The 20033-nt window shown below is 37.7% G+C and overlaps 1 long non-coding RNA gene across 1 annotated transcript in view; it reads left to right on the top strand.

The window, feature by feature from the left end:
* The first annotated feature begins 1176 nt into the window (after positions 1-1176).
* Positions 1177-20033, top strand: part of LOC127354591 (uncharacterized) — a 235707-nt gene continuing 216850 nt past the window's right edge. Inside the window, exon 1 of the long non-coding RNA XR_007881592.1 lies at positions 1177-1372. This is a non-coding gene — a long non-coding RNA (uncharacterized LOC127354591). The remainder of the gene's footprint in view (positions 1373-20033) is intronic.

Here is a 20033-nt window from a genome sequence, read left to right as displayed (position 1 = left end):
GTGAATATGTGTACCTTAAAGCTGCAGTAGGTATTTTTTTTATTTACAAGGATCCACCGGGCCTGAACAAAAACAACCAATCAGAGGCGAAAAGGTAGTTGATTGTTAAGTCTCATTCCATTATTTCCTACTGTAAGGATATAGTGAAAGTTTCAGCAAAAAGGACATAACATTATTTTTATAAAAGTACCTACTGCAGCTTTAAGATACACACATCATCACTTAACACCATTTAGTAGTTAGCATTAGCATGTGTATTAGTAGCATGTTGACTATAGTCAATATATATTTTTTAATGCCTTATTCTCCATGAGCATATTCTACAACTACAAGGCCATTAATTAAGAGTTTTCTCTCATTAACCTCCTAATCACTGCTTAATGATACTAAGTAAGGAAGTTGTTGTCCATGATTTAAGATCTTAATATGATTTGCTCATGGGCCTTAGTAGTACCACACAATGAATGAATGAATGGTCTCTTCCTATGTAACAAAACTACAAGTGTTAATAGTGTCCTAATGACTTTAATTGATGTCTTTAACTCAGAATCTGTTCTTGTAAAAGTAATAATCATGACCTCATGGGGGACATGAACAATATGTTAAATTTAAATTTATTTAAAGCATAACCAAAATGGCTATGTTTATACTTTATATGAATGTGTGTTTGTATTTGCATGTTGTATTCAACACTCTTGTAAAGAGCCCATTCTGCCTTCAGTGTATGAAACATGCAATTATAAAAGGATTCTAAAATCTATGTTATGAAAGTACAAATGAGTTTAATGAGCTAATCACAATGTCATGTTCATGATAATATGCAGGTGATGTGCCAGGCTCAGTACTGACGCAGCACAACGTGATTTATATAAACAGATAAATATATAATGAGATTAAGTCTCAAATCAAAAACAAGAGATTTGAGTTACACCACACTGACTGGATCTGACTTCAGTGTCTTAAAATCTGTGAAAATATGTTTAGTGAAAGCTAACTGTGTTACTAGAACAAAGTGTGAATTAACAACATTTTTGAGTTTTTAATTTGAACATATTTTTATTTTTGGAAAAGTATTACTAACTTCATTACAGCTTCATCCTCATACTAGGACTATACTTGTACTACTAGGGCGGAAGGTTGTGGGTTCGATCCCCGGCTCCTGGTGCCACATGTCGAAGTATCCTTGAGCAAGATACTGAACCCCAAATTGCTCCTGATGCCATGCATCGGTGTGTGAATGTGTATGAATGTTAGTTTCTGTTTGATGGACTTTGCCATCACTGAGTGAATGTGTGTGAAAGGGTGAATGTGGCACGTAGTGTAAAAGCGCTTTGAGTGGTCGGAAGACTAGAAAGGCGCTATACAAGTACAGGTCCATTTACCATTTACCATTTACTACAACTATATCATATACTACTATGGTTGTTTCTAGTAATATTACAACAAATATCTATTAATATTTTCATATTTGTTTACCATTTTTATTACTTTTATTCTCCAAAAAACTTTAACTTAATAATATTATACAATTTTTCTAATATGATCTTGTAATAGAACCTTTTCTTGTAAAACAAGGACTTTAGCTTGTAAAAAGCTTTTTTTAATTACACCCTTATCTCATAAACACATACTCATAAAAGTATGATTTGGTTTTAAAAGTATAATAAAATTATAATTATAATCATAATAATCACCATCATTATCACAATCACAATACTAATCATAACTATGTATAATAAGTAACTTTATTTCTATAGCACATACAAGAAAAGCAGCTCAAAGTGCTTTAAAGAAATGACATGCTTCACATGAAAAAGACATAGAATGATCATAAAACAGCCATAGAATTCCATATTTAATGTAAAATAAGATGATTTTATTGTTTATTCTGTTAAATACCTTTTACTAGTAAAGTTGTGACTTAACTCTCACAATATTACAACTTCTTTCCCCCAGAATTTCAGCTTTTTCTCAATTAAAATATTTATCTTTAAAAGTGGGCCTGTCTGTCACATTACACATATTTTGAGTAAACACAAATGTAATGACATGTCCACAGGTCTAGGAATCTTATTATCATTTACACATTACATTCATGTAATCAGTTTACTATAATCCCTGCAACTAAAGCTATCTCTAAGGAGAGGCAACACACGGCTGTTCCAAAGTAAATATGTATCAGCTTGATTAGGTGTTAGAATATTTGCAAATGTCTGATATTTACGCTGCCTTTTGAATAAACATCTCATAAGCTCTGCTCAGTGGGTTTGTGGGAAGGCCAGTCTGATAGTGACTGATTGGATAATGTAGAGCATGTTGAATGTGTGAACAGGGTTATATGTCTCCCTCTGTGGCAGCTGCTGCTGACTGTAATTATGATGATGTGCGTTATTTGTCCCGGTGGGCCTCAACACTGTAACAAGTGTAAAACAACCAACAGATAAATGATGTGGCCATTGTTTAGTGGCTGGTTGCTCATTTAATCATGTGCAGTGGTTGGCAGTGTCTGCTTCAGAAGCATGAGGACACACACAGACAGGACTGTGTCTGACACTGCCAACCACAGCTAACCAAATCTTCAATCTGAAACAAAAAGTTAAAGAATAGAATAAAAAATATATTTAAAAAAAAAATCTTCCTTCTTCAGTTTTCATGTTAATATACACCTTACCTAGTGTCAGTTATAATTCTGGTGATTTGTAAAATAGTAACATGGTAACTGTCTTGTACAGTTGCTTCCTATATTGCTTGTAACGTTTGTAACATACTACATAAATATTAACCATCATTTGCTTTTTTTTATTGCTTTAGTTTTATTATTTTTAATTCAACATGTATGTACATTTTTATTTTATGTATGTTAAGTTTCTTTTAACTGTATTTTACCCTGTATACTGAGAGTTTTGGGCATAAAAAAAATAAATGTCATCTTACGTGACCATAAACAACTAAAAACACTTTCTTAATAATTTATTTTTACATGCTATGATTGTATAAATTGTGTCATAACATTTTTTTTCTAAAATCATATTTGTATTAATGGGTAAAATTAATTTGTCAGTACAAAAGTTATTTCTAAGGTGGGTGCTCAGGCTGGCCATGAACTCTGAACTAACAAGAGATTAAAACCATCTTGCCAATACACAGCCCTAGTGATGCCTTTATACCCTGGCTGGTATTACACAGATTAGTACGGTTTTTACTTCTCTAACTGTATCTGTCTGTTCTGATTCTACTTACCTGTTTAAATTCACCTCTGATCGGTTCACACCTGAATCCACATCCTGTGTTCTATTCCCAGCTTGGTTATAATGCTTTGTCCCATTGGGCTGGGACTACGACCTGGATTTCTCTTGTGATTCGTAGGAACTGTAGACATCCTCTGGGCTGTTAATCTCATGCAAACCCACCATGGCTGTGATCTGTAAGAAGTCATCATGGAATGATGGAGTTTGTTATAATGGAGGAAACTATAATGAGTGTTTGATTGAATTTTAGGTGCAAAATCAGGATGCTCATCTTGCCTCAGAGACACATTATGATCCAGATTCATTCAGAAATCATCTTTAATATTTGGTCAGTGTGTTTGAGGGAAATGTAGTCATGTAAACACGCTGCATGACACACAGGTAGAGGAGGGTAACAACTAAATCATGAAGTACCCTGATAATAATAATAATGCTTTTAGCAAAAAACAAGACTGTTCTTTAGCACTCCTCTTATGCATGCTCATTCAGTTACCTTTCTGTCATTATCAGGGGCTGTTGATTGTGAATCAACTATCTAATAGCACTATGCATCATGAGCCAATCATCTTGATGCTGTCTTTTTAAATATGATTCCCTCTCTGCCGTCAGTTAATTCGTGCTGCTACTCATTCACCACCCAGTCTTTGCAGATTCAGCAGTTGGTCCATTTTGAAATCTCGAAATCTCCCAGAAGTGTTTGCACGGTTGTTGGTTGTTTATGACTACAAATGGTAAATGGTAAATGGACTGTACTTATATAGCGTCTTTCTCGTCTTTCGTCCACACACATTCATACATTGATGGCTGTGGCTGCCATGCAACGTGCCAACTGCTCACCAGAACGGAAACTCATCATTCACACACACTCATATACCAATTTGGGGTTCACTGTCTTGCTCAAGGACACTTTGACATGCAGCGAGACGAGCCGGGGATCAAACCAACAACCTTCCGATTAGTGGACGACCCGCTCTACCTCTGAGCCACAGTATCCAGTGCTGGGAAGCTGTGGGACCCCTGAACCATTAGGATTTTGGAATGACATGTGGGCTCCCCCTTGTGGCAATTAAAAGAAATCAGGAAATCAGTATAGGACTGCACTTTATTAAGGAAGATTGCCTTTCCAAGTCAAGCATATGAGGGCCGTCAGTTATCTCAATAATGGAAATTTACCAGGATATAATTATCTGAGAGTTCAATTCAATTCAATTGAATTTTATTTGTATAGCGCCAATTCATAACAGAAGCTATCTCAGGACACTTTTCAAATAGAGCAGGTCTAGACCGAACTCCTTTAAAACATTATTTACAGAGACCCAACAGTACCACCATGAGCAAGCACGTTTATCATGATATGTGAAAAATATCGTGTATCGACCCATCCTTAGTGTGAACAAGGCTTTAGTGTACAAGCTACATTTGGTGTATTTATCACACCTCATACAAAACACTTCTTTTTGAAGCAATAATTATCCGTGGACACAGCAGCAGGCAGACAGGATCAGTTCAACAATTTATTTAAACAAAAGGGACAAAGCTTACTGACAACAGGCAAACAAATCCAAAACAGAGAGACAAGAAATCCAGAATCCAATAAAAAAAACAGAAAGTCCAAAACACACTGCGAAACTTGTGGGAACGCTTGACATGCAGACAAAGACGAACTGTCAATGGAACAAAGACACACAAAGACTTAATGCACAGGTCAGGGAAGGAGAACAAGACACAGGTATAACTAATCAGGGCGGGACCATTAAAATTGGCGGGAAAACAGACAAAGACAGGAAGTGAAGTTAAACAACACACGTGAGCAAGGAATCTTTTAACATAAAACAGGAACTAACTAAACTGAAATCCAAAGCCATAACAATAATTAGGATGAGAATAAGAGGATTATTCTGATTTCGCACTACCAGTTTAGGGAAATAAGCTTTGTCAGGCATCACTAATTGTTGTCTGAAAGACAGAAATGGGGCGCCCTGTTAGCTCAGTGGGTAGAGCTTGCGACCCATGTACTGAGGCTGAGTCCTTGCTGCAGCAGCCCAGGGTTAGAATCCGACCTGCGGCCCTTTGCTGCATGTCATCAGTCATCAGAGCTTTACCCGTTGGGACAAACATCCAACAGAATCTCTACATGCAGAATTCTGCAGATACATTTTACACGTACACAGAAACACACCAACAAATGCATGTAGAGCAGAATCAGGCAGATACCCACTGATAATTAACATTCAGAAGAGAACGCTCAACTTTTTTAACCACCTGAAATCCAGCCCCAGAGACACCCTCCACTCCAAAGCCCTCCAAACCCAAGAGCTGAGCCCAGAAAAGAGTCCCCTATGTCAGTTGGTACTGAGGCTAACTGCCCCCTCTCAGACACACTCTGACCAGCCTCACAACAACACTGCTCTACAAACATTAATCAGAGTAAAGCAAATGATAGCACAATGTAAAGAAAGCTATCTGGACCATTGGGAAGAAACAGCTAAAAGCCAAAGTAGATTGGAATGTTATCTTGCCCTTAAAAGAGATTATGAATGAGCAGAATATCTCTCTACTGTCAGAGATAGAAAGCAGAGACAGATCCTAACCAAGTACAGGCTCAGTGACCACAAACTGCCAATCCAAACAGGAAGACACAAACAATCATGGCAACCAAAAGAAAACAGAAAATGTGGTCACTGGTCGACAGGTGAGGTTGAGACAGAGATGCACTTTCTCCTACAATGTACAAAATTAAATGATACGAGAAAAATGTATTTGAACAAGTTCAGCTCTTTGGTACCAGATTTCAAAGAGCTGAACGACCTCTCCAAATTAAAAATACTCCTTGGAGAAGGAGAGCGGGCACACCTTGCTGCCCAGTATGTATTAACATGCCACACACAGTGAGTGATCGAGGCACACACACACACACACACACAGACACACACACACACACACACACACTATATATATAACTAATATAATGTTCATAATGTATATATCGTTCATATTGTGTATTGTCTGAATATTTCAATTTATTGTATTGTATTTTGATGCTTTGCTTTGGCAATATTGTTTTTTAAAAAAACTTTCCTGCCAATAAAGCCCATTTTGAATTTAAATTGAATTGAATTTGAATTTGAGAGAGAGAGAAAAACAAGAACGACAAAGGAAAACAGAAAAAGGTGCACAGCAACAACAGTAGCAACAACTACACTAATAGTAGTGACTGATGATGATCATGAAGAAGAGGATGAGGACGGTGACGACAACGATGGGGGACAATATAGTAATAATAGTAACTGTAGTAGTAATAATAATAATAATAATAATAATAATAATAATAATAACAACAACAATATCATGATATACAATGGCAGTCAAGCAGGACCATGGCAGGAGGCACCAGGATCCACGAGACTGCGACGCACAAAACCCGGGAAAGTGGAGTTAGTAACATGCATTAAAGGACATGAATGAGTGCAGAAGAGAGGAAAGGAAGGGAGGACTCAGTGCACCATGGGAAATCCCCGATAGTCTAGGCCTATAGCACATAACTAAGGGATGGTTCAGGACTCACCTGATCCAGTCTAACTATAAGCTTTATCAAAGGAATGTCTTAAGCCTACTCTGAATGTGGAAGGGTGTCTGGAACCACAACGGCTGGTTCCCAGGAAGGCTTGGTAACTAGCCGGCCCTGCTCTACTTTTAGAGACTATAGGAACCACAAGTAGCCCAGCATTCAGAGAACGTAGTGTTCTAGTGGGGTAATAGGGTACTATGAGCTCTTTAAGATATGAAGGGGCCTGACCATGAAGAGCTTTATAGGTGAGGAGGAGGATTTTAAATTCTATTCTTATACATTTTACAGGAGGGACAGGGAAAGTTTTTTTTTTTTTTTGTTCCTGTCAGTACTCGTGCTGCAGCGTTCTGAGTTAATTGGAGCGTTTTAATGGACTTATTGGGGCAACCGAAATAAAATGATAATCCAGCCTTGAAGTACAAGCATGATTAGTTTTTCTGCATCTGTCTGTGATAGGATGTGTCTAATTTTTGTAATATTACGTAAATGAAAGAAGGCAGTCCTAGAGGTCTGCTTTATGTGGGAATTAAATGACAAATCCTGATCAAAGATAACTCCAAGATTCCTGACAGTGGTGCTAGAGGCCAAGGTAATGCCATCTAGAGTAACTTTAGCTAAAGTTTAGCATCAGTAGTAAGTTCTAGAACAAATTGTTGGAGTGCTTCCATTGGATAGGACAGCTGAAGACAGACAGGAAAGGGGGAGATAGAGAGAGGGGATGATACGCAGCAAAGGGCTGCAGGTCTGATTAGAACCTATGGCTGCTGCAGCAAAGACTCAGCCCTATATAAAATGTCTTAAATATGATTTAACATCTTTTGTATAAAGTTGCATTTTTCAGTCCAGAGTGCCAGTGTGGACATTAGATAAGTCTTAGATTGCAGATATAGAACAGTCTTGCCCAAACATAACTAAAGTGTTATTCTCTGTCTTATTTTTTGCTATGTGTTTGAGCTCTTTGCAGGCCTGGGGTCTCCAACCTTAGGGTTGATTCAATATAATGTTACATGCCACGTTGAGTAAATTATACACAAATGCGCACTGGGCTGTTGCACCATGCTGTTTTACTGTAGACTGTGCTCTAACTCCACCTAGTGGTTTAAAGAGTTCCCTACAGTTGAATAAAACTAGTTCATAGAGTCAGACAACAGAATAGAAATTCTCATATATTATTGTCATTATCTATTCATCTGTCAATCATTTTCACTGGATAAAAAAATGGCCTGTATCTGGAAACATCCAACAGTATACAAGGTTATAGATCTATATTTAGATTTTTGTATCATATCATATCATGTAAAAAAATAAACATATAATCCGTCAAAGATCCAGTCTGAAATCTTCTGCATACAGACAATATCAGTACATATACAAACGTATCACAACTTTGGATAGTACTGTATTTTTGTGTATTTATTCCAGTGTTTCTAAATTAATTGATTAGTTGTTTGGTCCATAAAATGTCAGAAAATGTTGAAAAATTAGTGTTTGCCAAAGCCCCGTCCTCAGATGTCTTGTTTTGTCCACAGCCCAAAGATATTCACTTTACTGTCATAAAGGAGTAAAGAAAGCAGAAATATCTACATCTAAGAAGCTGAAATCAGAGAATTTAGACATTTTTCCTTAAAAAATTACCAAAATGTTGATCATCAAAATAGTTGGCATATCACTTAATAGTTGACAACCAATCTGTTAACCGCCTAATCGTTGCAGCTCCAGTGTGCTTGTTATTCTTCTGCAGCGCTTCATAGGGCTACTTTTAACTTTGAATTCCAGCCAGTTGACCTTTAGTCATCAGACTGAACAAAAAAATGAATTGCATTCATTGGAATATACATATAGTATAACCTTCAATACGTAGAATACATATATTTATGTGTGTGTGTATTGTAGTATTATAACATGTTAAATTCATTTTCTTTTTGTATAGCACTTACAAACGAGTAACTGCTCTCCTTTATTATTTAGACTGAAATAAGCTTGGTGGTATTCTGGTGCTTTCTCTGTGTGTCTGCATACATCAGTTTATAATTCACCTGTGCAGTAACTTGACAGAGATGATGTGTAAATGTAATCATACAGTATGTGCTGTTCCTCCGGATGACTCCCAGTAGAGCCAGAGAGTAGAGTGTGTCCTCCATGCACACATATACATGCACATACACGCACTGCCAGCTGAGATTACTGTTCACATCCAAGGCTGCTGTGTCTCCTACAGACAGATCACATTAACACACAAGTCGAAACACACACACACACACACACACACACACACACACACACACACACACACACACACACACACACACACACACACACACACAGCCTACACTGACAACATTAATGCTTACCACCCAGAGCACTGAGCTCACGCACTACAGTGTCATAAATGTTACTCGTCTGTTTGCAAGCACGGACCACCTTGTGCAAACACACACAGGTTTATTTAGAGTCACCTGTATAAACCCCAATGTTTTCCCTGAAGGTCAGAAGGAGATCTACTTAAACCAAATGGTTACCCAGTTCCCTTACTGTCAAACACAGGTTTCCAACTGGTATGCCTAGCCTAAAGACTATAGCAGGTGTCAAGCTATGAGCAGTTCAACCAAAGACTGATATCCCCTTTTAATATTTTTTTATTAATTATTTCAGAAGATTGAAAGCAAATATTTAAAAAGAGCCTGAAAAACTAAGCATCATTGTAAGCCTCAAGGTAAATTCTCAAACTTGCAGAATGTTCACTATATCCTGAAACAATCAGGTTCCCCTGGCTCCTCCTAGTGCTCCTAATGGCATTTGAAAGAATCCACCGGAAACAATCAATCAGAGCCGAGAAAGACAGAAAGACGTGTGATTTTTCACAGATTATCTGTCTCATGTTCTACTGTCAGGATACAGTGAAAGTTTCAGCAAATATGACAAAAAGTTATTTTTATAAAAGTTACCTTCTGCAGCTTTAAAAATATTAAACAAAATATTAAATTAAGTGCATATCATTATACACAATTGGTATGGAAATACTTCATAGTCAACATCGTGAGTAATAAATTCACGGCTATTGCCAGAACTCTTGTGACTGAGGACATGACCACAACAGATGACACCATCTCACTTCCCAGCAGACATTTTGACATTAACAATGACAGCGTTTCCCTCTATGCACACTACCAAGACCCTGAAAGTGAAGCAACTAAATGGAATTCAGACATAGTTTATAGTATTATTTACAACTGTGCTGTTAATATTTTTGCCGACACATACAGACCTCTCTCTGAAAGCTGAACACATCTCCTGTGACAGACCTCCCTCGTTTCAGTGTGTCGCCCATCTCCATGGCAACTGCTCTGACACCAGGCAAAAACACGAAGCACTCTAAAAGGGAGAGTGTGCAAGCGTGTGTATGCATGCATCTGTACACGCGTGTCAGGGAATACACATGTTCAATTAGGAGAGGAGACCAGCAGACTCTGTGGCTTGAAGTGTGTGTTTGACAGGTTATGAAAGAGAGGTTTAGTATAAAATGTACTCAATTTATCTCACTGACATTGAGATACAACAACAATTAGTGAAAATGACAACGAAACATTAGTACTAATTTGACTCGCGAGCTGTCTAACACTAAATATAATTTATAATTTGAATGAGTGAGTGTTGGCCCTGAGCGTGGCCTGCCAGGCAGCACAGGGAGTTTCTAAACAGTGAACACAGACCTTCCACTCTTCCTCTGTGGTTATTATACTAATTTGGGAGCTCAATCTACATCATATTATTTAGAAAAATATCAGTTTGGTCTATAATCTTTTTCTCTGTTGTTACCTTGAGTCCCTAGCTACGGAGGTCCTGAGAGGCAAAAAAGACCTGGCGATCCATTTTCTAATGTGATCTAAATTGTTCTCTTATGTGTTTATTACTCATTTTCCGTTGATTCTAGCGGCCCCTGTGGATAAAAGCTGTAGTGTTTCTACCATTTCATTTCATTGGTTTCAATGGGAATCCGACTGACTCCGATCCATTGGCAGACATTAACAATAACAGGCATCAGTATTAAATTGAGAATGTTTCATAACCAGTTAAAAACATACCAAACTCTCCCATTCTTTTTCTGAAGCTTGAAATCATTAGACTTTTACTGTAGAAACTGCTCATACTGATGAGATTAGGGCTGCAACTAATGAGTATTTCTCTGAAATGTAAGAAAATTTAAGTTTTCTGAAATTATATGGTTATATTTAGATTTGCAGATTATGCCTTATCTAATGGTGAAATCTAGGTGCAAACAGACAGTGGAGAAAATACACCTAAATGTGTATTTGCACATTTTGCCTGCAGTGTCTCGCTTTAAGAAACCTGATCACAACCAGTTACCTGAAGAAAACTTATTTTCTTAAATATGTACAATTTAGGCTTTAAAATGTTGCTTTTTGCAACTTCTGTTCATGCATGGTTTACTTAGCAAAATAGACCCAATACATGCATAGTTCATGCCCAGTGCTGTGTTGCATTAACACCCCGACAGTGTGTGGACAGAGAAGAGATGTGATCTGAGCAGCCAGACTGAGAAAAATGTCAGGAAATTAGATTTGAATAGAATATCAAAGGTCAAGGTCAGAATCACTTGTTATACAATGTGGTTCATCTGTTAAAATTCTCTACTAAAGAGTTAAAAACTAGGATCTATGAAGATATTTGTAATCATGATGTCTTAACCTGAACTTGAGTGAAGTACATTATAAGGGATGCCACAGAGAGGTGGCAATGGGGACAGAATCCTTCTCCAAAGAGAGATATTCCTTCCTTGGTACCCTCATTCCCATTGGTATAAATGCAGAGATTTCATTTTCTTATTTCTTATGAAGTATATATAATTTGTGGTGTGCTTTTTTCATGTATTTTATATCATGTGACTCTCTCTCTCTCTCTCTCTCTCTCTCTCTCTCTCTCTCTCTCTCTCTCTTTTCCAAATTAAACATTTGATAAAGGCTTTGTGCAGAAGGTAATCAACTAAAAATAACACACGCATCAGTTCAGGTTTTTGTCATCACACCAACGCTTATGTGTTGTTGACATATTTTACCACAAGATGGCATCCTAAGTTTGCATATATTTCTCCATGCCCTCTAAAAATCAGTTTATGTTACAGCACATCAGACGTGACATGTAAACTGCATGTGTGTTATTCACAGAGTAACTGAGAACTGATTTTCTATGAAAATATTATTGGCTCCTGATGAGCAGCACATTTATGCTCTGAATGTGAATGAGTGTCTCATCTTGGTGAATGGTACATTCACAAACAACATAAAAAACATAAAGTAATAGAAAACAGGAGGTACAGTAGTGGTGAAGAGGTCGGAATTCTTGAGAAAAGACGGAGCCAAATTCAGTTCATGTCAACATAATGCTGTCCAACAGAGTCTAATTATTTTATCCTGCTGTCAATTTTATCTATCTGCTGATCAGACCTGATCTCACCTGATCCACTGCAACTACATTTGCGTCCCTTTGCCTCTTGTGCCTTCTCTGTAGGTATAGTGCCGTAGGAATGCTGGACAGAAGTGGTCCGCCCTCACCTGCTGTTTTTTCTCAGGAGGTTGCCAGAATGATAAGTTGCTCTCGATGGGCAGACCAGCATGCTTGCATGGCACACTGTAAAACAGCATATCTTAATGAAATAAGAAGGTTAACATAACTTAATCCCACAAAAGATTTGATGTTAGTGACATAAAAAAACAAGTGGGCTAATGTTAAGAACTTCAAGCAGTAACAATTAGATTACTTGATCCACAGAAAACTAATTGGCAACCATTTTGATAATTAATTGTTTTTATACGTCAGCTGTTTTGACAGATAATGTAATAATTTGCTTTACTGGAAGAAAACTAAATAAACTTGAGAGGTAACATTTGTATAAATAAGATTCACTTAAGTTTGTCTTACTTTATTCAGATAAATTATGTTAATACATTTCAAATAAGTTTTTAAAAAATGCTTAAATTGTTTGAGTAAATAATACTTTTACGGTTAATATGGTCACAGATTTGATGTCATCATTTCTATCAGTTATGATAACAATGTACTCACTCAGTTAATTACTTGAGGAATCTGGCAACATTAGACTTTATACATACATGTAATGATTACCCAAACTGCCTTCATCACAGTGTACAGACTCAATATTCGACCTACCATACTTTCACAGGAAAACTGTGTATGTACACAATGAGGGAATATAAGAGATAGGATTTCTTTCGACAAACATATCTCTGGATATGTATCTATATTAAGTTTCTGTAAGATGTCACACATTGCTGACATTTCTCAGACCGCTAAACCATCACTGTCAAACTGGAAAGCAATACCAAATATTAGAAATTACAATAAGAATGGAGTGATATTGAATTCATTATTCATACTATTGGGTGGCATGGCAACCAAGACATTATTCCAATAAGCCTCTCTATACACGATTTTATTTTTAATATCTCCCTCTCTCCTTTCTTTTCAGAAAGACTGGCTCCTTCCAAAAACTGAATACCATGTTTGTTATAACTCACTAAATAATATTTCAGTATCAGAATTTAAGAAATAAAATTTAAATATGCCAGATAAACCAACCTCGTGATTTTGAATGACATATTTAACTGATACACCTTACAAACCTGCTCTCATTAAGGCGCAGTCCCTTCATAAGGATGTCTCATTTACCCACGACCTCACCTTTACGTGACACATACATCACACAGTCTGATCTCACATTACCATCAGTCTGACAGCTTGAGCTCAATCACACAGGTGAGGTGTCACACAGCTATTAAAACCCTCATAGGTCCCCTATTTCAAAGCCATTAAGTGCACTTGTTTTACTGGTCCCAACGGAGCCATCTGTCAATAGATATAGACCCAGCAATGAGCTGGAGGATTGTTCGGGATCAAAAGTCTAGATAACAAAGGAATAAATGTCTTCTTTAAGCCACTCTCATGCGGGGAAGACCAGGGCTGCTTGGCTGAAGGAGTTGAATGTTACAACGAGGGCTGATGGAACATGACCTTTCTAGGAAATATATACCTTCCTGCTTGGTCATTTCATTATGGTATAAAACATTTAGTGCTTTTCATATATACACCGATCAGCAACAACTTTCTGAACACCTAGGCACCCTGGTGGTCAGAATGTTCTGCAGCCCCATACCAACAAACTGTGATGCACTGTGTGTGACACCTTTCTATCAGAACCAGCATTAACTGTTTCAGCAGTTTGAGCTACAGTAGCTCGTCTGTTGGATCGGACCACACGGGCCAGCCTTCGCTCCCCACATGCATCAATTAGCCGTGGCCACCCATGACCCTGTCTCCGGTTCTTTTTCTTCCTTGGACCACTTTTGATAGGTACTGACCTCTGCAGACCGGGAACCCCCCACAAGAGCTGCAGGTTTGGAGATGCTCTGACCCAGTCGTCTAGCCATCACAATTTGGCCCTTGTCAAAGTCACTCAAATCGTCACGCTGCCCATTTTTCCTGCTTCTAACATCAACTCTGAGGACAAAATGTTCACTTGCTGCCTAATATATCCCACCCGCTGACAGATGCCATGATAAGCAGATAATCAGTGTCCCTCTACTTCACCTTTTAGTGCTCAGAATGTTATTGGCTGATCGGTGTATGTACAGCTTGAAGGACTTGAAAAGATATGTTGTTTTGGAACCATTGAACTGCACCTACTGTGTAGCCTTCTTCTGCATTTGGGTCCTATCCCTATTTCCTGTATTCGCCGCATTGTACTAAGGTAACCGATGCCATTCATTGCCTTCAGAACCATCACATAAACAAAGCCAGTATAGAGAACAAGGAGGCAGTCTTGGCACTGGCACACCAAGCAGTGTTTTTGAAACCTTGGATGGAAAAATTGCTACCTTGATGGAGAGAAGATTTCATTAACTCTGTTAAGTATCAGGCCTGCTAGCCTTCGGCCTTTACTCCAGTAAAGCAGACTGCTTGTGTGGCAACCTGCAACCTGGTTCCCAGCTACCAGCACAAGTCCAAGCCCCAGTTTCCCATCTGTTCTGGCCTCAACGGAGTCCTGCCAAAAGGAGAAGGTTGTGACCAGGCCTGATCATAACCAGCCTGAGTTCAAAACAAACAAATAGATTATGGTGAAGGTGCATCCACTAACATAACAAATGAATACACTTTTATAAAATATGACGTCAGTACTTACCTTCAAAGAAAATGAGCATAGTTGATACATCACGCAGCAAAGGCAATGTATTTAGGAAGAAAAGTGATTGTTCAGACCATCATCTTGTAACTAACATCAGCTACATTGATAAAGAGATGGCAGGTGTTGGGATCTATCTGATGCAAGAAGCCGAAAAATGGCTGAAAGCCATCATGGACAACCCCTCTCATCCTCTCTACACTGAGCTGAGGCAGCTCAGGAGCATCTTCAGCTACAGACTGACCCAGCCCCGAGCCTCAAAGCAGTTTGGAGGCTCATTTGTACCATCTGCCATCAGACTCCACAACGCCACAGCTCCCAGTTCCTCAAACCCCCGCAGACAAAGACTGGTTTAAAACTCCTACCTACAACGTGCAAACCTTTTGCACTTTTTATATTTAATTTCCACTTTAGTAGTTTAGTAGTTTTAGTTTAGTTTAGTTTAGTTTTTAGTTTTAGTCAAGTTTAATTTTCTGCTCATATTTTGGACTCCATGTCCTACTTGAACAACAAATAGTGTATATACTTTAATTTATAGTTTTTATATTTTCTATATTAATAATATTAGCAATATTTTTACTGTGATTTTTGCGCTGCTTTGCCCTATTGCTGCTGTGTCAAAATTAATTTCTCCTTAGGGGGATAAATAAAAGAATATCTTATCTTATCTTATCTTATCTTATCTAAGAAACAATGACTGGTTGATCACACTGGAATGTTCTGTTCACTTCACTACCTTTATTTTGACAAATCTACAGAGGCCCAGTCTCCTCTGATTTATTCAGCCTCCATACACTCAGGGATCTGAAAACAGCTCATTTCAGCTCACATGGGAGAATCCACTTGATAGTATCAGGGTGTAATTTGATGGTTGCAGTATAGCAGGAGGGAAAGGGAATTCATCTCTGGAGCACAAAGACACCACTCAGATTCTCTTCAAACAAAGGAACAAGACATCTGCAGCCACAGAGACAACTGACAGTGGGATTCATAAACTCAGATGAGGGTGATCATCTTTCTATAAGATATCCATTTTAAGACTTCCATAAGGCATATTTTTGGCAGGTTTGTAACATAGGGACGTATCAAAATTTTTGTTTATTTACTAGGGGCCTCATTAATAATTAAATGGTAAGTGCGACTTATGCAAAAAAAAAAACACTACTAAGTATTTATAAAACATTACTTTGAAATGGAAATGAAAGCCAATCTACATTAACTGTTAGCTAGCTAGTTACATCTGATAGCTAATGTTAGCAAAACACTAGCTAACTGGCGATCTAATTGACATCAATCTCTTGTTAACTAGCTAGACACTGTATTCCGTAAAACCATTATGAGCCTGGGCTTTTATTTGCTTCAGTTTCTGAACTCAGCCTGCCAAACTGGACAAACCTTTAATTCCTTTCACAAAAAAAATCTCACTCAGCAAAGATGGTTAATACTATCAAATTGTTTATTTAAAACAGTATGAATATGACGTTTAAAAATTAGGCTATTGAATAAAGTATCAATTATGAATCAGCTCAGAGAGATAGAGCATCTAGGGCAAGAGAGAGAGAGAGAGAGAGAGAGAGAGAGAGAGAGAGAGAGAGAGAGAGAGCCATGAATGAAATGAAATTAATTTTTATGAAAAAAACGTTTTGATGGTTTTGATCGATGGGCCCTTACAGACTAAAGGAATATAAATGATCAAGAAATGTACACATATTCAGACTTTATGACCGCTTTGAAGGTTTTTTACCATACTGGAATATCAGAATGAATTATACTTGCTCATGGTTTCCGTAAAATGTACTGAAGGGTTGAATTGTGGAGAATCTAACTGATCTAACAATGTGTAACATGTACATATTGACAAAAGTTTAAATATTCATATTTGTGTAGGTGATCTAAGCAGCTTAGAGCTTCTATAACATCCAGAACAGGCATCTAATTGAGACCTGCGTTTATTTGGCAAAACGTGTAGCCACACCAGGCTAGTAAAAGAGACCTTCCTCTAATTGGGACCCTGCTTTTAATTGAAATTTTACAGTATATATACATATACATGTTTATTTTATCTTTTAACCATCTTCAAAATGTGTTTCCCTTTTAAATATAGATGAGTCTAGCGCATAGTATATCTAAGTACAGAAAATTATTAAGTTGACCAAAGTTTTGACCAAGGCTTGCTCAACTGTTATTGGAGCACAGAGAAAAAGGTGCAGGACTTTGAAAGGGTCAATTAAAGGTGTGAGGAATTCATTACCAAACGCATGGTGTTTTGAATTAAAAACAGGATGCAATGTTCTATAAATTGTGTGTCAAATTAGAAGGACATAACCATGGCTATTCCCGACTAAACCCTCATTTGTGTCAGCATTATAAAGTATAAAAAGCAATTGCTGATTGTAAGGCATGTGTCGTCAATTTAAAGTTAATTTAATATTTATATTTCACAGGTACCTAAGTTACAAATGGGCTTCTTAGATCCTTCTTAGATAATTTCTTTTTTAGGCTTTGTTTCTTCTGAATCAAATATAAGCACATCTTAATTCTAAATCCAAGTATAAATTATAAAATCGCTGACAGGCTGCAAGAATTCAATATTTGTTTTTGCTTTGCATTGTAAAACAATAGTTTATTTAGTATGCTTACTGGCTTGTTTTTTGTTTAATTTAGTCATTCTTTAATTTTAAACACATAATGTATTCAAACCCTGTTAGAATTAAAATTATAACTAGGACCAAGCTTTAGTCTATTTTGTAATCACCAGACAGGAAGGAAACAGAGAGATGTCTCTACAAAACAAGGCTTTTTAGTGTGTGCAGCCAGGAGATGAAAGCACAGCCCATGACAGCAAAAGAAAACAGAAGTCATCCCAATCTAAAAGACTCACTGTCAAGACAGAACAATTGTTCAGACATTAAGGCAGGTTATGAAGTGGAGGAACACCATAATAATACTGTCATGTAATAGACGATATCTGAATGACAACAGTAGGCCGCTTTCATGCCAAATGCTCTATGCTCACTGTCATGAATGCTGCAATTTCAAAGACGAACTGTCGCGACCACCTACCTTAATTCCCCATGAACACCCTCCCCCAACCACCACACACACATAAGCCAGCTGTGTGAGGCTGTCATCATCCCTTAGTATCACAATCACTTATCCACAGAGGTTGCATCCAACAATATGCTGTAAAATGTTCTAAGCCATAAATGTCAGAAAATGCCAGTCACACACAGCGATAATTGGTCCGAATAAAGCAGAGCCATATCTACTTTCTACCATCCACATTCTACTACAGTAATTAAGGAAAAATAAGATTTAGATTAAATTAATTAAATTAATTAAAAATAGGTAATTTTCTAATGAATGTCTTTGATTACTGGTGGTAACATCAGTTGTGTTTTTATAGTACAGTTTTAGCAGTGCATGTCCCAGACTTCAGTTTGCAGATGGACACAGCAAACCCACATTGAGCCACTACTTTGCCAGACATAATAGAAAAATAGCAAGTGGTGTATATATTTACTGCACAGACCAACTCCCTTGAACTGAGAGGATAGACCTTTTTCACAGCAGCCATTTTGACAGTAAATAGTAGGGTAAACACAGGTGTTACCAATGATACTAATTCAATTCAATTCAATTCAATTCAATTTTATTTGTATAGCGCCAATTCATAACAGAAGTTATCTCAGGACACTTTTCAAATAGAGCAGGTCTAGACCGAAACCTCTTTATAACATTAATTACAGAGACCCAACAGTACCACCATGAGCAAGACCTTGGCAACAAGGGCAAGGAAAAACTGCCTGTTAAAAGGCAGAAACCTAGGACAGATCCTTCGGCTCTAGGTGGGTGGTCGTCTGCCTGAGAGAGAGAGAGAGAGAGAGAGAGAAACAAAGACAGAGACAGACAGACAGACAGAGACAGACAGACAGACAGAGACAGACAGACAGACAGACAGACAGACAGACAGACAGACAGACACACAGTTGCATTGAGTTTCCATTCCGTTCAGAGTCAGGATGGTGCTATTGTGCGTGTTGGATCGCTGAAGACTATCTCTGCTACGTCAAAAAAGGTCAATTCGTAATGTCACAGTGTTTTAATAAAGAAGACTGAAGAAGCCCTTTGCCCAAGATGGTAAAGCCAAACACTTGTGGTAGTCCTCGCAATCACGCAAACCTTCTGTACGACGCTCAATGTTTAAATATGCTCATTGGTCTCTTGTACCCCTGAGCCAATCATCTTCTACCTTCTTCAAAAACTAATTGTCAGCCTGATACCCAATGTATTTTTAAAAAAGCATCACAATGCTATACAATAATTACATTTAACAAAGAAACGTCAGGGTGACCTTCCGGTGTGCTGCTGTAGACATGTTCATGGCACTGACTAGAGAGCAATGGCAACTATCATAAGGATGAGAATGTAGGTCCTGGTGTTTTTTAGTTTAGTTAGTTTTTTCACCAAATTAGCTCTGGTCCTTGAACCAATTCCATTCAAGATTCTTGGGACCATGGTGCTATCTAGTCAGTATTGAGCTGAATCATTGTAGGATATAAGGACGGATGGATGTGTCATCATCAAGACAAGATGAACTCTGCACAACAACTTGTAGAATATATGTACAATATGAATACCTACTTTGGTGCGATATTGGTTCTATGTGGCGCTCAGGCCCGCCAGTTCATAGAAATAAAAAAGAATCTTCATGATCTTAGCAGTATGTGTTCTGTCTGTTTTTTGTTACTGTTTTTGAACTAATGTGAGTGGGCAAACATTGTATCCTAAATTTTATAAATTGAAATACAAGTCTTGATCCTGTTGGCTTGAAGGGAATAACGAAAGGTTACTCTATGGCTGTAACAGGGTTGGATTCATGCAGTTGATTGTGTCTAATCCTACTGCAGACTTCCTTTAACGTCTGGAATAAAACAGCAGTATGCTTGAATCTCCTCAAGATATTAAGCTCCTCTTCAACACATCAATCTTTTTCATGACA

This window comes from Dicentrarchus labrax, unplaced genomic scaffold, assembly GCF_905237075.1.
Source record: "Dicentrarchus labrax unplaced genomic scaffold, dlabrax2021, whole genome shotgun sequence".
In the NCBI taxonomy this organism is placed as follows: domain Eukaryota; kingdom Metazoa; phylum Chordata; class Actinopteri; family Moronidae; genus Dicentrarchus; species Dicentrarchus labrax.
The sequence above is the reverse complement of the archived record's forward strand: the minus strand, read 5'-3'. Positions and strand labels throughout refer to the sequence as shown.